This window comes from Pinus tabuliformis, chromosome 1_2, assembly GCF_031772625.1.
Source record: "Pinus tabuliformis cultivar Carrire ecotype Pingquan chromosome 1_2, CPIR1, whole genome shotgun sequence".
Classification (NCBI taxonomy): Eukaryota; Viridiplantae; Streptophyta; class Pinopsida; order Pinales; family Pinaceae; genus Pinus; species Pinus tabuliformis.
Window position 1 is genome coordinate 889,830,632 of NC_142298.1, and position 22,588 is coordinate 889,853,219.

Here is a 22,588-nt window from a genome sequence, read left to right on the forward strand (position 1 = left end):
AAAGTTTCTAAAGACAGAACTATTGCATTAACTCTGCAACATATCACTGTTCTTTTAAGTGTTGATATAATATTGTCGGTCTTTACAAAATATTGTTGTTGTTCAATTACAGAGCCTCTGTGTTGTGCACCTATTCATTGATATTACGGAATTCATCTTAGCGATTATGTTCTTTGCAATTGTTGAGTATATAGACATTGTTGTTCCATTCTGAAACACAGTCATAATCTTTATAACTGAGATTGATAACTGGTTTACCAAGATCAGGTTACTATTAAGGTGTGTTGTGTGCATATATGGTTTTGAAGCGCTGTTCTATAATTCATCATTAATCAGTGTTGTTCCATTTTGGTGTGTTGTTCAATTTGTCCTTAAGAGTGAAGGATTGCCATTTGATTCCTGTAGGTCACGATTCGTGCATTTGATCTTGTAGACTAAGGTGTTACTACTTGTTAGACTTAGTTGATGTTACAATTTCCTGTTTGCTGTTCCATTTCAGATTTGTTGTTCTATTTCAGATTTGTTGTTCTATTTCTTATTCCACTGTTCCATTTCTTATTTGTCGTTCCATTTCCTGTCATTTGTTATTTTGGTGTGAAGAACGATCCAAGGTTGTAGTGAGCACTGACATTTACTGCCTGGCTCCCAGATCCACGATCTGTTCTCTGATTTACTTTAGTTCCATCAGTTTACAAAGGGATGAGTTACTGCTACTGAACCCTTCACTGATAAATTGATTAGTTTTCTGAATGTGTAGTTTAATCTTTTGAATTAGTTTGCTGTAAACAAGCATCCGTTTACTCTTGTATTTCTAAGCACTGTACTACTAGCATTACTCTGGAAAATGATAGCCTCAGACTGAGACACTCTTTGAAATAACAAAACATTCCTAGATTAACAAACTAATGTGAGGTAATTAGAGGTGAAAGAGACCCTTTTTATAGCTCGACACAACCCAAAATGGATAGCCATTGAGATCTCCATATACTAGCACCACGATCATGCAACCCTCCTTAATATCTTGTACTAAACCCCTGTAAAGGTCTTCCATGGCTTCACGTTGTGTACGAGATCTTCTGGAACCAATATACATCTCTCTTTCCTCTGCTTGTGAAAAATTAATAATACCTTGAGATTGTTGTTGTTCAACAATGTTTCTTTCCTCATGTTCATTTGACACATTTTGTGGCCAAATAAATGGATTTTTCAAAGGTATATCTTCATTTGTTGTTCTTGAAATGATATCACTTTGACTATTGAAAAAGGACTCCCACCAAACTGAATTAGCAATATCAAAGTACTCATATGTATATCTAATACATTTTTTAATTTCTTCTAGGCAATCAAAATAATTTATATGTCTATTTGCGTGCATTATGAACTTCAGCAACTGATTGTAATAACAATATATTTGATGAAAATATTGGATGATCTGGAATGAACTTAAAATATTCCAAACCTGATGACGGTGCCCATTCTGTAGTAGTTGAATACTTCTTGCCCCATATTAGTGTTTTCCCATCACTTTTTTTTATATGAAATTGATTTTGGAAGCTAATGTCATTAAGTTATTCAATGCATTTCTCCTCACCGTGCGATCCGAGAATTCACATGTCAATAGTTTCTTCCAACACATCAAAAGTAGGCTCTAGCATGTATGATTTCTTAATGCATCCAATCAATGATGGAAAGCTCCGAACTTCCTTCCTCCTCAATGTGATTGAAAAACGACTGGACATCTGATCAATATAGTCATGAGTGTGGCCAACAAGAAGGAAACCAACATTTACCTTTTGAAAAATTCTCAATTCAATAAGCATGTTTAGATATCCAAAAACAATCTGTTTTTTGTTCTCACGACAAGTGTTATCCAATTGTAGATACAAAACTTCAAGAAGATTACCAGACCATTGAGAAAGCACATCATAAATTATGGTTATTGTCAGATTTTCATCATTATGAATATTTGGAGTTGTGAAGTACACCCTTGGCAACATTATCCCATTGAAGACCATACAACCGACCAAGTGATACTGAATAAAATTTTCCTTTTATAAATTTTTGGGTGTGCGAACAAAATGTGGTAAAAGTGTTTTCTTCTGGTCCATACTATCAATTATCAAACCCAAATATTTATTCGGATTATCATAACACTTCTTTTGATGCTTGTACAACTTTTTCCTTTCACTTGTTTGTTGTTCGTGACACTCTTGAATTTATTTGACAATGAAATCTACACAACATAAAAGAAAGTCATTAAGAAATACTTTTTCATAGTTGATGACTATACAATTTTAAAAGTTAAATTTATGAATGCTTACCTCTTTCTGACCCTTCACATTTATCCATTTTTTATTAAAGAGAAGCACATGTACTGCAAATCCCCATCTTGTCTTCTTAGGAATACAGACATTGTTGAATTCTTTCTTCCATACCTTCACAGAACATTGATATGTAATAAATCGACCACTTCCCTCAACACCTTCTGCATATTCTTTGTATAAGTTGTAGGTTTCTCGTCTTGAGAAATTATCTGAAATATGTATTGTCTCTCTATTTGGCATACACTCTCCATGCTTTGAAAATAAAACTTTCATCCATGACATTGCAGTGTTTGATAATGGTCCAAACTGTCGTTTATGATGTATTTCTGAATAAAACGTGCGATCTTCTTCCAAATTTTCTTGGATTCTTGAGAGACAGAAATTACCCATTAAATGAAACATTTTGAAAGCCTTTCTACAGATAAATAAAGACCCAATATGATAATCATAACCTGACAATGTAGATTGCATGCACCCCACTAAATATGAATTTTGCATGCTTTTATTCATTGACAAATATCTCTTCCTTTTCTCTAATGCAAACTTGAAATCCATATGTTTGAAGCAATACTTTTGATAAAATTCACTTGAAATGAGAGCGTTGATAGAACTTCTTCTCATCAGATATTCTGCTCTACCCCTTGTAACTAGAACATCTTGGATTGATATGAAAAGGTCTGCTCCTGCTCCTCGATACAATATTTCCTGGCAACATATCCATCATTGGATCATCATTTGTATAAGCATTTTCATTATCATTCTCAGGAATGTTATCCTCACTATGATCATCTATGCTTTTGAAATACTGACTTGGAGGATATTCTTCATATTCCCCTTCTTCAGTGCTACTGTCATAGTCCTTAGAATTAGGACTAAGTGGAAAACTTAACTCGATGGTTATTGGATATTCTTCATCATGTGCATTGTTAGTGTTGCACTCATAGTCCATATGATTAGGACTACGTCGAAAATGTGACTATTTACTTACTAAAAATTCTACATCCTGCCCTTTGTCACTGCTACTCTCATAGTCCTTAGGATTAGGACTAAGTGCTTCATCCTGTCCTTCGTCACTACTGATCTCATAGTCCTTAGGATTAGGACTAAGTGGAAACTGTGACTCTTTATTTATTTGAAAATATTCATCATGGTCTTCATCACTGCTGCTCTCATAGTCCATAGGATTAGGACTAAGTGGACACCGTGACACTCTATTCATTTGAAATTCTTCATCGTTGTTGCTTTCATAGTCCATAGGATTAGGACTAAGTGGACACTGTGACACTCTATTCATTTTAAATTCTTCATCATGCTCTTCATCATTATTGCTCTCATAGTCCATAGAATTAGGACTAAGTGGACACCGTGACATTTCATTCTTTTGAAAATCTTGATCATGCTCTTTATCACTGCTGCTTTCATAGTCCATAGGATTAGCACTAAGTGGACACTGTGACAATCTATTCATTTGAAATTCTTCATCATGCTCTTCATCATTGTTGCTCTCATAGTCCATAGGATTAAGACTAAGTGGACACTATGACACTCCATTCTTTTGAAATTCTTCATCATGTTCTTCATCACTGTCGCTGTCAAAGTCCATAGGATTATGACTAAGTGGACACCGTGACACTCCATTCTTTTGAAATTCTTCATCATTCTCTTCATCACTGTTGTTTTCAAAGTCCATAGGATTAGGAGTAAGTGGACACTGTGACACTCCATTCTTTTGAAATTCTTCATCATGCTCTTTATCACCATTGCTCTCATAGTCCATAGTATTAAGACTAAGTGTACACTGTGACCCTCAATTATTTTGAAATTTTTCATCACGTTCTTCATCGTTGCTGCTCCCATAATCCATAGGATTAGGACTAAGTGGAAACTTTGACTCTTTATTTATTTGAAATTCTGCATCCTATCTTTCATCAGTGTTGCTCTTGTAGTCCTTAGGATTAGGACTTTGTAGAAGATTTGACTCTCTATTCATAGTGGAAAAATTTCCGTTATATTCATCAATATGAATAGAGTTGTTACGCAACGAAGATGTTAATGCTTCACAAAGTGAAACTTCACTATCAGAAGAATCCATGCTTTTCAAACAAAAGAGGTTGAACGATACAAATTCAAACTCTCCTAATGATAATATATAGCTTAAAGAATGAAAAATTCCCTCCAAAAATTTTCGTCAAAATTTTTCCCTCCAAAAATTTTCGCCAAATTTTTTCCCTTCAAAAATTTCGTTTCATGTGTTTCCCTCCATAATTTTCTTCTACAATTTATTGAAAAATTTTAACTAATTTATTTCTATGAAATAAATCTTTTAAATTAAAATTGTAAACTAAATCTTTTACCTAAATTAATTTATTACTTAAACTATATAATATTTACTAAACAATTGAATGTTTTTTAAAATTTTTATTATACCTTCGAAAACAAATTAATCTCACATTCACCGTGCTGTAAAACAATTCCGCAATGTTCGCTTTATCATAGTTCTCTATATTGCCATAACAAAATTTACATGTTAATTTTTTTATAAAAACAAATTAGCTCCACATTAATCGTACGGTAAACAATTCTGTAATTTCCACTATATAATAAATTTCATTATCACTATTCCTCACATCAAATCAATGTTTTTCGAGGATCGTTAAAAGACTCAGAGCGAATTTGTGGAGCAGCTACATTGCTATTAACAACATATTCAACGGAGGATTATCGCATTTGAAAGCTTAGTTTCTTTTTTTCTTGTGTGCAAATTTTAAAATTAAATAAGTTTAATGAAATTTAAATTTTTCTTAGAAATTAAAAATTTCAATGATACATATTTACCCACTACGTCTGCAGTGGGCTTGGTGGGCCCGATCATTCTTCCGGCGGCCCAATGGGTCTGTGGGGGAGGGTCGGGGGGGCTGGTTGCCTAGCCATTTGCCCCACCCTGGCGACCCAATGGCGGCGGGTCGTTGGGCCGCCGGGGTGGGGCGGCTGGCTGGCGGCGTGCCGTTGGGCCGTCGAGATGGGGTGGGGGGTTGGCAGCCAGCCTCCGTCCCACCCCGGTGACCCAACGACCTGCTGCCTCGGCTGACAGTTGGGTTGCCGGAGTGGGGTGGCATGGTTGGGGGTGGGGTGGAGGGGTGTCCATTGGGCCGTTGAGGTGGGGTAGGGGGGCTAGCGCCCGGCTCTACTCCCACTCCAGTAGGAAGATTTTCAGGGTGGGGTGGCAGGGGGTTTTTTTTTTTAAATTTATTATCTTTTATTTATTTATTTTTAAATTGATATGTTTTACCATATTAATTATCATTTATCATTGTTTGTTAATTTAAGGTATTTTTTTTTGTAATTACTGATTTATATATGTGTTTTTTTTTGTAGGAAAATGGCATCAAAGAATATTTTTGTGAATATTTTTGGACCAAAGACTATTAAAGGTGGATCGTCAAAAATCCCTATTGAACGAACCAAGCCTGTGCCGATAGCTACAAATTTTTCAAGTGTCTCAAACGATAAGAATACGATTTCATACTAGAAGAAATCAAAAGAAGTGAAACTTCCAGAAAATATATGGTATGCAAAAGAAAGAGAAAGTGGAGATGTGCATATATATATATATATATATATATATATATACCTAACGATAGTGGAATTTATGAGGTGCTAGGAAAGATCATAAACATGTGTTCGGTACTAGACAATGAAATTGTTTATATATTTACAAAACCGCCCAAATCACATGAAAGGATTAAATATCAGTTATTATATTCATTGTATGACACGAGAGAGGTATCTACAAAGTTGTGTAAACAAATCGTAAATGAGATTACATAAAATATCGTAAGTATTATTATTTATATTTGTGTTTTGTGTTATTGTAACTGTCTCATTATATTTTTATAGCTTAGTTTTTATTGACATATGATTTTTTGTTTGATATAATTTTGCTGAAAGTGTTTCAATTATGTTGGGAGGCATTCATTTCATAGAGCATGATATTATGAATGTTGTCAGCAGTTTCTACTCAGCGTCAGAAGAAGATATGGCAAACAAACAAAAAGTAGTGATTCATGATGCTACAAAACTACATCCAAGGGATCATAAAAAAATGCCTCTAGTGGATAAATTTAGCAAAGATAGACATATTACTTTTAAAGATGAGGAAGTTGAAACTGACACTGAAGAATATGTTGTCATTACTGAGGATGACATTGGAATTGATGTTAGAAAGGAAAATAGTCGTAAAAGACCAAAAATAACAATGTCAAAGAATAAATATGTTCTAGTTAATGATGAGAATGTTATGAGGAAGAAAAGTAGACTTGAACATTCTTCAGTAGTCATTACCAACAGTAACAATGATGGTGAAACTTCAAAAGAAAGAAGGGAATCATTACATCAGGTGCTGATTTAGAGGATGTAATTATTAAAACAAAACAAAATGTCATTCGATAAAACTTGACAAAGAGAAACTTAATTTAGGGTGTTCAGACATTTGAGCTTAATGTGAGGCAAATCTACAAGGCAAGTGAAGGACAATGTAAATATCAAATCAGAAAGCCACGCCACCTGCATGTTCACAATTTGATGACATTGGTGAGGTACAATCCATATGCTTATGTGGTTAATTATGTGCTTCTTGTTGATCCAGTTCATGTTCTCAACAAAAAAGCATTTGATAAGTCAAAATGTTTTGAATACAATTATTATGTGCTTTGGTGAACCATTCTGTAGAAGCTCAAAAACAATTGATGGGGTAATATCCCAATAACCCATCTTTTGAAACAATGAAATGCATCATTTATGTTGGTTTATCAGATACATAAGAAAAGTTAGTGGAATGGGATCATAATTCATATAATGAATATAGGAAGTCTATGACTTTCAACCAAAGGGTTAAATTTATTCATAGTGAATTTGAAAAAAAATGTGGTGGGGATAAGATAAATGTTACTGTAGATTTCTGAAAAGAATGTTGTATGGAAATAGGCTATCAAATTGAGGAGAAAATCAATTCAAAAGGTGGCAGAGTAAATACTGATTTATTTAGAGGTATTGATAACATTTTCCATTTGGCATTTAGAACTGGAGAGATATGGGAATTGATTAATGAGATTTTTAACATGTGGGAGAACATTGACATCAAAAACCAGAAGGCCAAAAGGTCTTAACCATTGATATGTAGCAACAGTAAATCAGGTCCTAAATGAAGTAGCTTCCATAAGATATGACTATCACACCTTGGAGAGCATTGCAAGGAGTGGAGGATGAAAAATTTGTCAAAACAATATTATCTCGTATGAGGTCAGGGGACTTATCATTAGAGGAAATGTCTGAGGAATTTCAAAAGTAAGTTTGTTGAATTATTTTTACTTATTTCTATATTATAATTTTCTTTTAAATATAACATATTGTTTTTGGTAGTATTTGTTATAAATATCATTATATTAACTTTTCTTACTTTTTCTATGCAGTCACAAAGTTTACTTTTTCTATTTGTTATAAATATCATTATATTAACTTTTATTACTTTTTCTATGCAGTCACAAAGTTTACATGAAAATACAAGAAAAATGATTAAATTTTTGAATGAAGGTAGTTGGGATGATGTTGTACGCAACTATCCAAATTCAAGTTCTACATCAAATTTAAATTTATTTATTTATTTATTTATTTTGTCTTGCGTTTAGAAATGTATGTTGATTTATACATTCATTTTTGTTCATATGTATACTATTTTTACTTTATAACTTATACATATATTTTTTTATTCTATTAAAGATGAGGAAGGATGTAAATGGAGTACGAGATAGTTTCAGAACCTTTATTGAAAAAATTAAGATCGAAAGGCTAAAGAAGCAATGTCTTAGGAATGTTGAATTTGATCCAACTCTTACTCATTTCATTTGGAATGGGCATGACACTATTCAATATCAAGTAATACAAGGTGACTGTGAAGACATTGCTAAACTCATACCTAAAATGGATTATGCCTTAGTTATTGGAGATATTCCCCACGGTTTCAATATCCCAAACATTGACTATGACAGTGACCCTTATACTTATCAAGCTCTTAGTAAAGTGGTTACGGGATTTTTAGAAGTCACATTATCACCGTTATGAAGATTTGTGACATTTCATTCAGACACACAATTGACAATGTTATTGTCAAGCTTCAAGGGGAAAACAAACACAAGGATACAACTTAAATAGTAAGCGTTGAAAATGTATATTTGATTAATTTAAAAAAAATCATTTATGTACAATTTAATTGAACTTTTACTATTTCATGTTACAGGCAAAAGTCAAATCTTCTTAACCATGAAGATCGACCATTTATAAATGATTGTGAGTTCATCCATATTGATAATTGGGCAAAAGATGATAGCTATATGTCTATGATTTTTAATCGGGTAGATGGAAAGAGTCATAGCCAAGTACTGGCTTATGATGCTGTTGTGAAAAAACTAGCATATGAAGACAAAGAAGCAAAATGAGAGATAGTTAACATTTATAAAAAAGCACAGTTATTGATTAACTATCAACATATGTTCAAATGAAGGAGATTGGGTTCTGGATTTATTTTCTGGCTCAGGTAAGTTTTATTATATGGAATTGAATTTCAATATCTTTATTTATTTATTTATTTATAAATCATATACTAATTTACTTCATTATTTCTTTTGTGCCTGATAATTAGGTACAACACTAGCATGTTGCCTTCAAAAAGGAAGAAATTGCATTGTCATTGAAAAAGATCTAGTATAGTGCAATTTTATTCAGCAAAGAATTAATGCTTTTCAATTTCTTCTAGATGCAATGCAAGAAATTGGGTTGAAGAAAGAGGATTTTTGTGAATCACGTGCGGCAAAAAAGGCAAAGGAACCTCAACCACTATTACATGGAATGATTGGAAAAGTATACATTAGGAGATTCGCAGACATCAAAGATCCATTAGAAGAGGAAAATGAGCAAAATGAAGCAGAAAATATAGTGGAAGAAAACAATGATGAAACTCTAGAGGATGAAGAGTTTAGATTACGTGATATTGTTGATTAAATTTAAGTTATGTTTGGAAATCAAGCTCATTTTTTGTAACTATTAATTAGTTATACTTGTAATGTTTTGACTTTGACATTTTATGAGAAGAATGAGCATTCAATTAATGTTGTTATGTGCTCAATATTTATATTATGTGATTTTCGCATTAATTTTTATGTTAATCATTATTTTAAAAGAACAGTGATTATTATTTTTTTTATATGAAATTCATAAAAAAAAACTATTATTTACCCATTTTTTGTTAATTTTTTCAATTTATGTTGAAAATGATTATTTTTATGTCAATTGTTAAAAATCATTGTCTTTTAGACAATTATTTTATGTGCATTGAAAAATTAATTAATGATGTATAAATATGTAGAATATCGAAAGTTTAAAATATTGACCTTCGTCTTTAAATATGCAAAACAATAAAAAAACTCACTACAAAAAAATAAAAAATTTAAAATAAAAAAAAGAAAATATAAAGAAGAAAACCATTTCAAATATTGTTAAATTTAGAAAATAATTATTTACATTTCATACATTAGAAAATTTAAAGCGAAAAAATAGGTCTTTTAAAAAAAGGGTCTGATGCATAATCACCACTTTTTTTAAAGCAGCATGAAAATCACTAACATTCTAAAATGTAATGTACATGAAAAATTTTAAAGTGCCAAAAACTATACTTAAAAAAATATGTGCATCCTGCATTGCCCCTTTTCAAAATCGGATCACTTTTTGCTACCTCTACGAAACGGGTAATCATATCAGTTCCTGTTTCAAAGTTTACATTGTTAATATCTATCAAAGGTGATTATCTATCTTACTGGGACTCCTCCCATCGGTGAAAGTTTGTAAAGAGCGAGGGACAGTGGTTGTGTTGACGATGGACCATTGTCTCATTATTAGTACTTAGTCTAGTTCTTTGTCTTGTAGGGTTTCTTTTTTCAAGGCCTGCTAGATTTTGTGGTAACAATAACCACCCTATAAAAGTTTTCGCTAAAAGTTTATAATTTAAGTAAAAATATTCCGAAAAAATCCCTATTAAGGAGGCTATAGATGCTATCAATCGCATCACTGATTTTGATATAACCAAGCTTGTAGAGATTTGCCTTACCTCAACCTTCTTTAGTTTCGAAGGTGAATTTTATGAGAAAACGTGTGGGGTAGCAATGGGTTCTCCCCTCTCTCCCGTTGCTGTGAACCTATTTATGGAGGATTTTGAATCTAAAGCTTTAGCTTCTGCTCTATTTAAACCTAAAGTATGGAAAATATTTGTTGATGATACCTTCATCTTATGGCCCCATGGTTGTGAGAAATTAAATTTGTTTTTCCAACATCTCAACAATCAATCTAGTTCCATCAAATTTACCATGGAATTTAAAGTTAACGAAATATTATCCTTCCTTGATGTGCTTATTTCAAAAAACGTTGATGGTTTATTCTCTCACTAGGACTTTCGTAAGAAAACCCGCATTGAACAATATTTACGTGCAAAATTCCATCACTATTCAGCCCAAAAGCTAGATGTTCTCAACACACTAGCAACTCAGACTTTAAGGGTTTTCGATGAAGACCATCTTGTTGATGAGAAAACCCATCTCCTTAATGTTTTTAAGAAGAATGGTTATAATAGGTCCCAAGGTATCAGACCTTTTTTAAAAGCTAGCTAGGAACTAAAACTAAGAAAGAGTCAGTTGAGGTGGCCTATAATGTCCAACTTCCCTTTACCCAAGGGATTACTGACAAGCTTGTTGGGATTCTTAGGAGGCACAAGGTAGTTTCCACCTTTAGACCATTAAAAACCATTCATGGATTTTTAAGATCTCTCAAAGACCTTGTGGATCCCAAAAACATGAAGGGTGTTTATTTGATTCTATGTTCTTGTGGAGCCCCCTACATTGGAGAGACTAGTCGTTTCATATATCAAAAAATTCAAGAGCACGCAACAGACCTTAGACATTGTAGGAATCACTCCTCTGCTTTAGAGAAACATGTTGAAATGACGAAACACCATATTTGTTTAGAGGATTCCAAAGTTCTCGCTATGGTTGATCATTTCCATCATCGTAAATTAAGAGAAGCCATCAAAATTGAGAAGAGAATTAATACTCTTAATAGGGATGATGGATGGAATATCAACAATTCGTGGGTCCCTTCCCTTTTTTTCTCCCCACCTTGGTTTCCTTCTCTTGTCCTGGTTATGTTTTTCTAAAAAACTATTTTCCTGTGTTCTTATTTTTATATGTTTATTATTTTGATTTAGTTTATATATATATATATATATATATATATATATATATATATATATATAAGTTATGATTAAGTATTATTGTTTCTATATTAGATAAAAATAATTTAATAGATTGATTATAAATAGTTTTAAAAAATGATTATTGATTAATAAATTGTTTATTTTAATTATTTATTTCATAATATTTCTCTTTATAATTGTTAAAAATTTACCGTTGCATCTATGCTATAAATATTTGATATGTTGATCTTTCTCTTCAACTATGTTCTGATGATGAACCTCAGTAGGGGTTCGAAACGAATCGACCCTAAGATATCAATGTGATTTTTCCGGAATTTTTTTTCTTAAATCAAGGATCACAGAAGACTCCAATCCAAGTTTGTAATCTTTGAATTCTGAGTTTGTCCAAAATATAACAACCTTATTGAGTAAAACAATAGTAAACTCTTTATGGTCTCTCCCTTAAAATATTTTATTGGTTTTTGCTCAACTAGAATAACAAATTTTGTAGTATTTTTTTGAAACCTACAACTTCAAAAAGTGCAGACCCTTTCATCTTAAAGATCATTTATTGGACTTGCGACTAATAAGTTTGCATCTCTAAATAGTTTGCAGTGATATGAAAATTGTGGCTTTTTGTTAACAATTGCTTGAAAATTTTATTGTTCTCAAAATCACTTGAAATGAAAATGCAATATCGTCAAAATCAAAACACCAAAAAAAAAAGTTAGTGCACTTGTATTGTGCTCTTGAAATGAATATTTTTAATTTTCTTAGTAATGAATACATTAAAAAAAAATTGGTGGCCAATGAAAAATGTCAAGATGAAATTGCCCTTTTATGTTACTTATTTCAATAAATAATAAAAAGGTTGTCTTTAAATCCAAAAAGTCACAAAACTATAGTATAAGAACTAATGCAATCTGCATAGATCGTAAGAATCTATATATTTTTTCTCTCTAAAATGAAGGTCTATTCGAAAAATCTAGATGCCAATGTAGGTCACTCATTATCTTTACCAAAAATTTAAAGTATATGTAGTCATTAAATAACAAGTTTGTTTTAATGTAAGTACCACCTCACATATTTTAAATATGATTATGAAAGTGAGACACACCTTAACAAATCTCGCTTTTATTTCAAAGTGAGATTATCAGCAAGAATATGAGTTTAGAGAGGTTGAAGTTGAAGAAACAAAAAAAATGCAGTTTTGTTCATAAAAAAACAAGTGTTACCAACTTTCATGACTTCACCCCTAGAAGTTTTCTACTGGAATTTCAAAAAATTCCGTGTTTATTTTTTATATTTTGTTTGCATCTTACCTCCATTATTATGGGAAGAAATTTAAAATACCCAATCATCAACATCAAAACACATAAGATCCTCCACCAAGGGTGTGCCAATGGCAAAACCAATTTCAATTGAAAAGAATGCTTGGATTCCGAAAGAGCTGTGAAACTATGTTGTGGGGCACTATATAATCGACTCATTTTGTACATAATTCCGACTAGGACAACAAGATTAAAAAGGTAGTTATACCCTTATTGAATGCAACCAAAACTAAGGTGTGGTATGTGTGAAGTGCCATTTAATTGGGGTTGGAAAAAAGAAGCGAATCAAGACCAAGTTCTTAGCTGAAAAGAAGACTTCCATAATAAAACAACATCATGACTTTGAAACACTAAAAATGTTTCTCCCTATGACTTCCTCTCACCCACCCATGTAAACCCTCACCTGCTAATGTAGACCCATCTTTACCAAGGGCACGACCTAGCAGGTAGTACTTTTCAGTGCCATGGTCTTCCACTGCTTGGTCATCTTTGGGAAGTGCGTGTACAAATATCAATGCATTGATAGGAAAATTTTTTTTTGCCAATGATATAGCATTGAATGTTTGCATGGTTTTCCTAATTTAAAGGAGACAACATAATTTGTCCGTAGTAATACAACCACGAGTTTTAGAAAAATGAGGGCATCGATATTTGTGGAAGGGAAGATTAACATCAAAATGATACTTTTTGACATTAGAGAGAGTTGGGGGGCATTTTTGGATGTCCATTCTCATATGGGTGCACATATGTCAAGTGCCGGAAGTCACAATAATATATCAATTATAGTGTTATTAAAACATTATGTATATTTTTTATCAATTATAGTGTCCTCAAAGTATATTTTTTGTTTGAATTTCTATTATTAAATGTTTTTCGCACCATCTCCATTTCAAGATGGTGTGACTAGTTTATTGACATGTGAATGAAACTACAGTGAATACACTTTCATCCATTTTGTGAAAAGGAGTAACCTATATTCACAAAAGGCGTGATATTTGGTGTATGTTTACTCAAGTCTTCAATTTCTATCAGAGTGGGTAGACTACCTTGTTTGACCCATTGGGATGTAGAAGTATGCTTGTTCTCAAGATGATGGTGATAATGAGTTGACTTTGGAGATGTTTAAAAATGTAAAAGACCCATTGGGATGTAGAATTATGCTTGTTCTCACGATGATGGTGATAATGAGTTGACTTTGGAGATGTTTAAAAATGTAAAAGAGATTAGAAAGTTGTATTCATTTTATTATTAATCTTCCACAAAGTAATCTTCCACAAAGCAATGGCCATGGCTCTTCCCTCGAGTCAATCCAAGGGGGCTAGCAATGGCCATGGCTCTTTACTCGAGTCAATCGAAGGGGGGCTAAGGGATGAGATGAATCCAAATTCTAATCTGGTTGTGACCTGATTTATCATTTATGTATTGGATAGTGAAGATTTTGATCTTTGCATAGTTGCAAACTCTGTTATGAATAGGAATTATGCTATTAAGGATGGAGTTTTGGAGTTTTTGTTATGAATGTTGTGTCTCTTCAATTTTAGAAATTTGAATGATTTGCAAAATAAGTTGTATGGCGAGTATTGAATGTTATGACGAATATTGAATGTTAATTATTCTTTTATATGCATAACTTCCATTTTCTCTGGATCCACTTGTCATTACATTTCACATTTCTTGTTTCTGGTAACATAGCTTCACGATGCTTCTAACATGCTCCATTTATAAGAGTTTGGACATTAGTGAGGGTATACGAGTCATTGAAAGAACAAATGTATTGCTTAGAGATTTTCGGGAGTGTGTATAATGCACAGGAAGGTGATCTGAAGGTGGTGAAGTGACGATAGAACAACAAATTTTCAATCCACAAGTTCTCAAATTCTATCATATTATCATATCAGTTCCTATCAGTACAATGTATTCAATATTTTACATGCCTATGGAAGCAATAATGCTCCATATGCTGAACCCTGTGAGAGGAATGAAGGTGGTTGGTGATTATCCATCTTCCATGTTGAGTAGTCAACTGTTAACAAACGAATGTTAGTGTCAATGTTACGTACCAACTTTTGGTCAATGCTAAAGTCGAAGTCCACTCAGACATCCAAGTTGATTTCAGGTGCAGCTTAAGGAAAACTGCCGATTTTGATTCCTGAATCCTGCTCAATAGAGAGTCATGTCTTATAGCTATGCCTCCACTTTATGTAGCTTTTCTGTAATGATCAAGAGTGGTAATAGGCAATAGCTTTTCAATATCTAGTGTCTAACCCCCGTTGAAAATGTATTTATCTTTGTGCCTTGCATTATCATCTAGGTTCTCTGTAATCATGAAATCCCCCATTCAAATGTTGATTTGAACCTTCATAAATCTTCATCATTTGACAACTTTCATATGAAATTGATGTTACTGTAGCGATACCTGGACGCAATAATCTTATGTGTAATTAGTGAGCACAATAGGTGCCCTGCAGCATGTCCTAAAAAACTAATGCTCCCTTTTCCACCTCCATATCAAAGAACACAGTTGATGCAATGAGCACGCCCTATCCCCTTCTTTGAACTCATGTTTGAACTCATGTTTTCAGAGGTATCGTGGACTGCTGATTGTCGATGTGGTGTCTTCTACAGAAAATGCATGCACCTTGTTTTGTACTAGGATCCAGCTACATCCTGGTATTTTATTTAATCCTTTGTCTTTCATCAGTTTTCTAATCTTTTTTACACCATCCCACATGCCAGCTGCAGCATAAATATTTGATAGAAGAATATGATTTCCAGTATTGACAGGTTCTAACTGAAAAAGTTTTTCTGCGACATGTTCTCCTAGCTCTATATTGCAATGGATTCTACATGCAGCAAGCAAGGCTCCCCACATGCTAGCGTTAGGCTCCAAGGGCATACTTTTGATAAAATCATGTGCCTCATCTAGGCGTCCTGCACGGCCAAGAAGGTCAACCATACAAGCATAGTGTTCGGTCTTAGGTGTAATGCAATACTCTTCAGTCATGCAGTCAAAGTATTGCCACCCTTCATCAATGAGTCCTGCGTGACTACATGCAGACAAAACGGCAGTGAAGGTGACATGGTCTGGCTTCAAACCCACCTGCCGCATTTGACGGAAGGTTGAGAGGGCATCCTTGCCATGCCCGTGAATAGCATATCCAAAAATCATTGCAGTCCAAGTGACCACGTCTCTCTCGGGCATTTTTTCAAACACTTGGTGTGCTTTCCCTAGACTTCCACACTTGGCATACGTGTCTATAATAGCACTTTTGACGAAAATGTCCAAATCAAAACCTCTTCTGATTATGTAACTGTGTATTTCCTTGGCACGTTGCAGAGCTGCTATATGAGCACATGCAGAGAGAACACTTGCAATGGTGACAGTGTCAGGTTCCTCGCCTGCTAATTGCATTTCACCTAGGAGTTTCAAGGACTCAGCTTCATACCCATTCTGAGCATTCATTGCAATTATTGCATTCCATGAGGCTATATTCCTGTCCTTCATTTTGTCAAAGACATTTTGTGCAGCCTCTTTGTTGCCACATTTAGCATACCCTGCGATCATCACATTCGCCGAGATCACGTTTCTATAGGACATTTTGTCAAACTCATGGCACGCATCGATAATTCTCCCACATTTGGCATACATGTCTACAAGTGCATTACCCACGACAACATCGGTATCGAAACTACCATTTCTGATTATGTAACCATGGATCTCTTTTCCTGGCTTCAAAGATGATAAGTGGGCACATGCAGAGAGAACACTTGAGATGGTAGTTGAATCTGGTATCACAGATGTCATTTGCATTCGCTGAAATAAGTTTACGGACTCATTACAACATCCATTCTGGGCATAAGCTGAAAGCATGGCATTCCATGAGACCACATCTTTTTGAGACATACGGTCAAAAATATGGTATGCAATCTCTAGACTCCCACAAAATGCATAAAACGTTATCAGGGCATTGCTAACAGCAATGTCAAACTCAAATGCATCACTTCGAATTATGTAATTATGAATTTCCTTGCCTTTTTGAAGATCTCCTAACTGGGAACATGTAGAGAGGACAGATAAAATTGTAACTGAATCAGATTTCAAACCTGCCTGTTGCATTTGATGAAAAAGGTTTAAGGCATAATCAAAATACCCGTTCTGTGTATAGCCCGCAATCATTGCATTCCAGGAGATGACATCTCTCTGCTCTATTTTGTCAAAAACTTGAATCGCATACTCTACAATCTCACATTTAGAATACATGTCTATAAGAGCATTTCCCACTGAAATATCCGATTCCACTCCACTTTTTACTATGTAACCATGGATTTCCTTACCTTGTTGGATGCCTGCTAAATGGGCACACACAGAGAGAACGCTTACAACTGTAACTTCATTGGGTTTGACACCTGCCATTATCATTTGGTGAAGACGATCTAAAGCCAAATCGCAATGACCAATCTGGCTGTAACCGGCGATCATTGCATTCCAGGAAACCAGATCTTTCTGATTAATCCCATCAAACACTCGGACCGCATTCATAATCCTTCCACATTTGGAATACATGGTTACAAAAGCATTCCCCACAAGGACCTCTGATTCAAGCGCGCATTTAATACTGTATCCATGGATCTGCTCACCCAATTCTATAGTTTCTAGGCACGCACAGACCGGAAGAACAGTAGCTAGCGTGACACAATTGGGCTTCTCCCCATACAGCTTCATCTGACTAAAAACCCTCAAGGTCTCATGACCATACCCATTGTGCGAAAGCCCCGCAATCATGACATTCCAGGAAACCACACCTCTCTGGGACATTTTGTCAAACACTTGGAGAGCATCTCCAATACTCCCACATTTCGCATACATGTTTACAAGAGCATTCCCTACTCCCACATCCGATTCACACCCACATTTGATTAGCAAACCATGGATACTACTGCCCTGTGCCAGGTCTGAGAGGCCAGCGCAGGCCTTGAGAACACTAGGGAAGCTAAAATTATCAGGCTTTATGCCATCCCCTTGCATTGTATAAAACAGGGTAACCGCCTCCTCAAAGTATCCGTTCATGGCATATCCTCTGACCATGGAATTCCATGATATCACATTGCGTTTAAGTATTCCATCGAAAACTGACCGGGCGTCCAACGCGCTACCGCATTTGGCATACATACTGATAAGTTTGTTCTCTAAGAACACATTTTGCTCAAATGTATTAAAACGGTCACTGTTAATCATCATGTCGGTATGAATTTTCTTACCTTCTTCCAAGGCATTTGTGTTCGCACACGCCTGCAATAGGGCAGCGTACGTCTCAGAGTTGAGTTTGGTCATGATGTCCAGGCAATCCATAGCTTCCTTCAGCCGGTTTTCATTACACAGTTTGATGATATCCTCGTTGGGATTGATTGCTTTTGTGGGTAATTGGTGCATTGAATGAGAGAGGGATAAAAAGATGGGTTCGGTTTTGTAATGCACAAACCTGACAAAGAAACGCATCTTGCTGTGATAGGCTGCTGCAGCCATCACCATGCAGGCATTGCAAATGGGATTGTGGAAAGATTATAAATGCGCAATGGGCAGTAGCGATCGTGTAGCAAATTATGGCAAATAATAACCAGATTTAAAAGCCTCCTGAGAATTATATGTTCCATGTTAGTACATTTGGAATTCAAACAAAATATACAAGAGGTCAACTGCACATCGAGTTCAACAAGCTCATGAGCACTTGCGTTGTCTGTAAGGATTCCATAGTTTGAAAGGTCATGATACTATATTTTTCATTCCATTTTACACTTCCAATTACAGAATTTATCCATTCAAGGAATTGAAAAGTATACTTCAACCAAAGAAATTTCAGCGAAAAGTCCAGATTCTCATCTCCACAAATATAAGATTCCATGTTCCATGATTAAGGCAAAGTTACAAGGTGTCTTTTAATCTCTCAATATTCTACCAAAAACAAAAAGACATATAGTATATATGTTTCCATAATAAGTGCTTTCATGCTTAAATCCTTGTTTACAATTTCATCGCTCTTAATATTCTATCACGAATATTACAGCTCTGTTTGCTAGGGCTCTTAAAGTACAGCTCTGTTTGCTGGGGCTTTTAAAAGGAGTAAATTTTGTAGGATCTTGATTGTTGAGATTTTCGGTTTTAACAAATTGGGCAAAATCTCATGTATGTGACAACAATAAGATTTGTTGCTAAATTAGCTCTATTTTGTTGGGAAAGAGTTAATGCATCCTATATTTGTTGTGAGAGGATTTATGAGTCAGTTGGATTCTCTTAGCTATAAAATATATGCCCGTACAGATATTGGGGTGTGGTAGTAGAGAGTATAAGGAAATAATTATTTGTAATCTCGTAATTAATAATAAGATTGCCTATGCCTCTGTTTGGTGGACGTAGCCCAGATTGGTTGGGTGAACCACGTTAAATCACTGTGTCATTTGTGTATGGTTTTTATACTGTATTTGTCTTTTATTTTCCGTTGTGCACTGTTATGCTCTAACAATTGGTATCAGAGCGTGTTGAGGAGTGAGTGCGTGCGTGCGACATAGCGGCAGGTGGAGTTTTTTTTGAAATTTGGCGATTGGCGCGGTTTCGAGCGAAACAGTCGCGCCAATATTAGGCAGTGAATGGATTGGCGCGGGTAATTAAGGAATAGGAGCGCCAATTGGCACGGATCCGAGCTTGATAATCGCGCCAGAGCCCAATATCCCGATTGGCGCGGATCCGACGGGTTTAGTCGCGCCAATTTCCATACTCTAACCGATTTTGCTTCTGGCGCGGATCGTCTGCTGTTGAGGACGCACCAAAACCCCTTAAGCGCGCCAACCGAGGACTGTGTTGGTAAAACTGCAATTTTTATTTGTTTTTTATTTATAATTTGCAGTCTGTACAGGCAGGGCGATTTTTTGATAAAGTAAAGGCAGTACAGTAGAAGGCGAAGGCAATTTTTTGTTAGATATTAATTTGATTGATTAACAAGTTGGAATTGGAGATTGTTTTTTGGTTGATACAATATGGCAAAAACTCAGAGTGCTCGTTTTGAAATCGAGAAGTTTAATGGCAAAAAAAACTTCGAGATCTGGAAGGTGAAGATGTACGATTTGCTTGTGCAACAAGGCGTGGCAAAGGCGTTGATGGGCAAATCCAAACAGCCATACAACATAACAGATGATGAGTGGGTCGAGATGGATGAAAGAGCAGTGAGTGTTATTTGGCTGTGTTTGGTGGATGATGTTTTGTTTAATATCGTGTCGGAGAAAACAGCTGTTGGTTTGTGGATGAAGCTTGAGAAGCTGTACATGACCAAATCCTTAACCAATAGGATTCTCTTGAAGCAACAATTGTATAGTTTGCGAATGAAGGAAGGTACATCGATTACTGATCATTTGAATGTTTTTAATACTCTCCTGGTGCAATTAGAAAGTATAGAAGTAAAATTTGAATCAGAGGATAAAGCTATTACTTTATTGTGCTCGTTGCCCGAGTCATGGGATCATTTTGTTACTTCTATAAGTCTTAGTTCATCAGAAACCCTTGAGTTTGATGATGTAGTTGCATCTTTATTATCTGAAGAAACAAGGAGAAGGTCGAATTTAGATACCTCTACATCAGAAGCAATGATGGTCAGAGGTCGTTCTAAAGAACGACACTTCAGCAGGCAAAGCGACTCACGGTCAAAGTCGAAAGGGAAGAAGAGTAAGGTAAAGTGTTGGTTTTGTGGCAAATCGGGGCATTTGAAGAAGGACTGCTGGAAGTGACAACAAACTTCTAAAGAAGATTCTTCGATAGAGAAGAAGGAAGCAAACACGACATATATAGGTTTGGCATCTGATTCAGGTATGAGTGATGAAGTGTTATCAGTTAATTTGTCAAATCATGATCAACATTGGTTGTTAGATTCTGGTGCATCAAACCACATGTGTATTCATAGAGAATGGTTTAAGACGTATAGATCAATTAATGATGGAGTCGTGTACATGGGTAATGATGTCACATGTAATATTGTGGGAATAGGGAGTATACAGCTGCAAATGTTTGATGGGACAACCAAAATGTTAACTGATGTAAGACATGTACCAGATTTAAGGAAAAATCTAATTTCACTAGGAGCACTTGACACAAATGGATATAAAACTGTAATTCAAGGTGGAGTAATGAAAATTTACAAAGGTATTTTACTAGTAATGAAAGCTAAGAAGGTAGGAAATCTATTTCAGTTAGAAGGAAGAACAGGGTCAGATCATGTGTCTACGGTGTCTGAACATGACAGTAGTTCCATTTGCTTATGGCATCAAAGGTTGGGCCATATGAGCGAAAGAAGGTTAAAAAAATTGGCTGATCGCAAGTTACTTCCTAATCTAAAGTCTGGAAAGTTAGATTTCTGTAAACATTGTCTGTTTGGAAAACAAAGTAAGCAAAAGTTTAAAACAGGCAAACATACTAGTAAAGGAATACTTGATTATATCCATTCAGATGTTTGGGGTCCAGCCCCTACAACCTCATATGGTGGCTCGTCATATTTTGTATCGTTTATTGATGATTTTTCTAGGAAAGTGTGGGTCTACATGTTGAAAAGGAAGTCTGATGTTTTTACAATTTTCAAGCAGTTTAGAGCATTGGTAGAAAACATCACTGGTAGAACTATAAAATGTTTAAGAACTGACAATGGTGGTGAGTTTACTTCCAAGGAGTTTGAAAACTATTGCAAGGATGCAGGGATCGAGAGACATAAGACCACTGTTTATACTCCTCAGCAAAATGGAGTTGTTGAACGCATGAATAGGACTCTTTTAGAGAGAGCAAGGAGTATGCTGAGTAACGCCGGTTTGCAGAAGGAATTGTGGACAGAAGCGGTGGCTACAGCTTGTTATGTGATAAATCGATCACCATCCACGGCGATAGGTTGCAAGATTCCTCAAGAGGTATGGAAAGGTCACCCTTGTGATTATTCTAAACTCAGAATGTTTGGTTGTGATGCATATGCTCTAGTGCCTAAACATCAGTGAACTAAATTAGATCCAAAGTCAAAAAGGTATATCTTTGTTGGATATGGTGATGGAACAAAGGGATATAGATTGTGGGATCCTACTACCCGCAAGATCATCATCAACAGAGATGTAAAGTTTAATGAATCCTCTCTTGTACAGTTAGATGTAGATAATAGATTGAAACATGATGATGTATCTTATTTTCAGCACATTCAGTTTGAAAGCACTTCTAATGATAGTCATGATGACCATAGTTCAGATACTAGTCATGAACAGGTTTCAGAATCAGATCATGAACAGGGTTCAGATGTAGATCATGAACAGGTCTCAGATGCTGATCATGAAGAAATTCCTACAGATGGTAGTCAGCCAATTGTGGAAGCACCAGAAACATCCTTAAGGAGGTCTACAAGAATCAAACGCCCTCCTAAAAGGTATGATGATTATGTTACTTCAGTTGCATTTACCGCTAATGACGATGAACCTCTGTGCTATCAGGAAGCTGTAGAAGGTTTGAAAAGTGACAAGTGGAAAGCAGCCATGAAGGACGAAATGATGGCCTTAGGTAAGAATGGCACATGGGATCTGGTTGAACTTCCGAAAGACAAGAAAACTATGGGATGTAAATGGGTTTTCAA

General features: G+C 35.1%; 1 pseudogene; it reads right to left on the reverse strand.

Moving 5' to 3' along the window:
* Window positions 1-14,831: 14,831 nt before the first annotated feature.
* Window positions 14,832-18,869, reverse strand: LOC149208802 (pentatricopeptide repeat-containing protein At2g13600 pseudogene; annotated as a pseudogene).
* Between the last annotated feature and the right edge of the window lie 3,719 nt (window positions 18,870-22,588).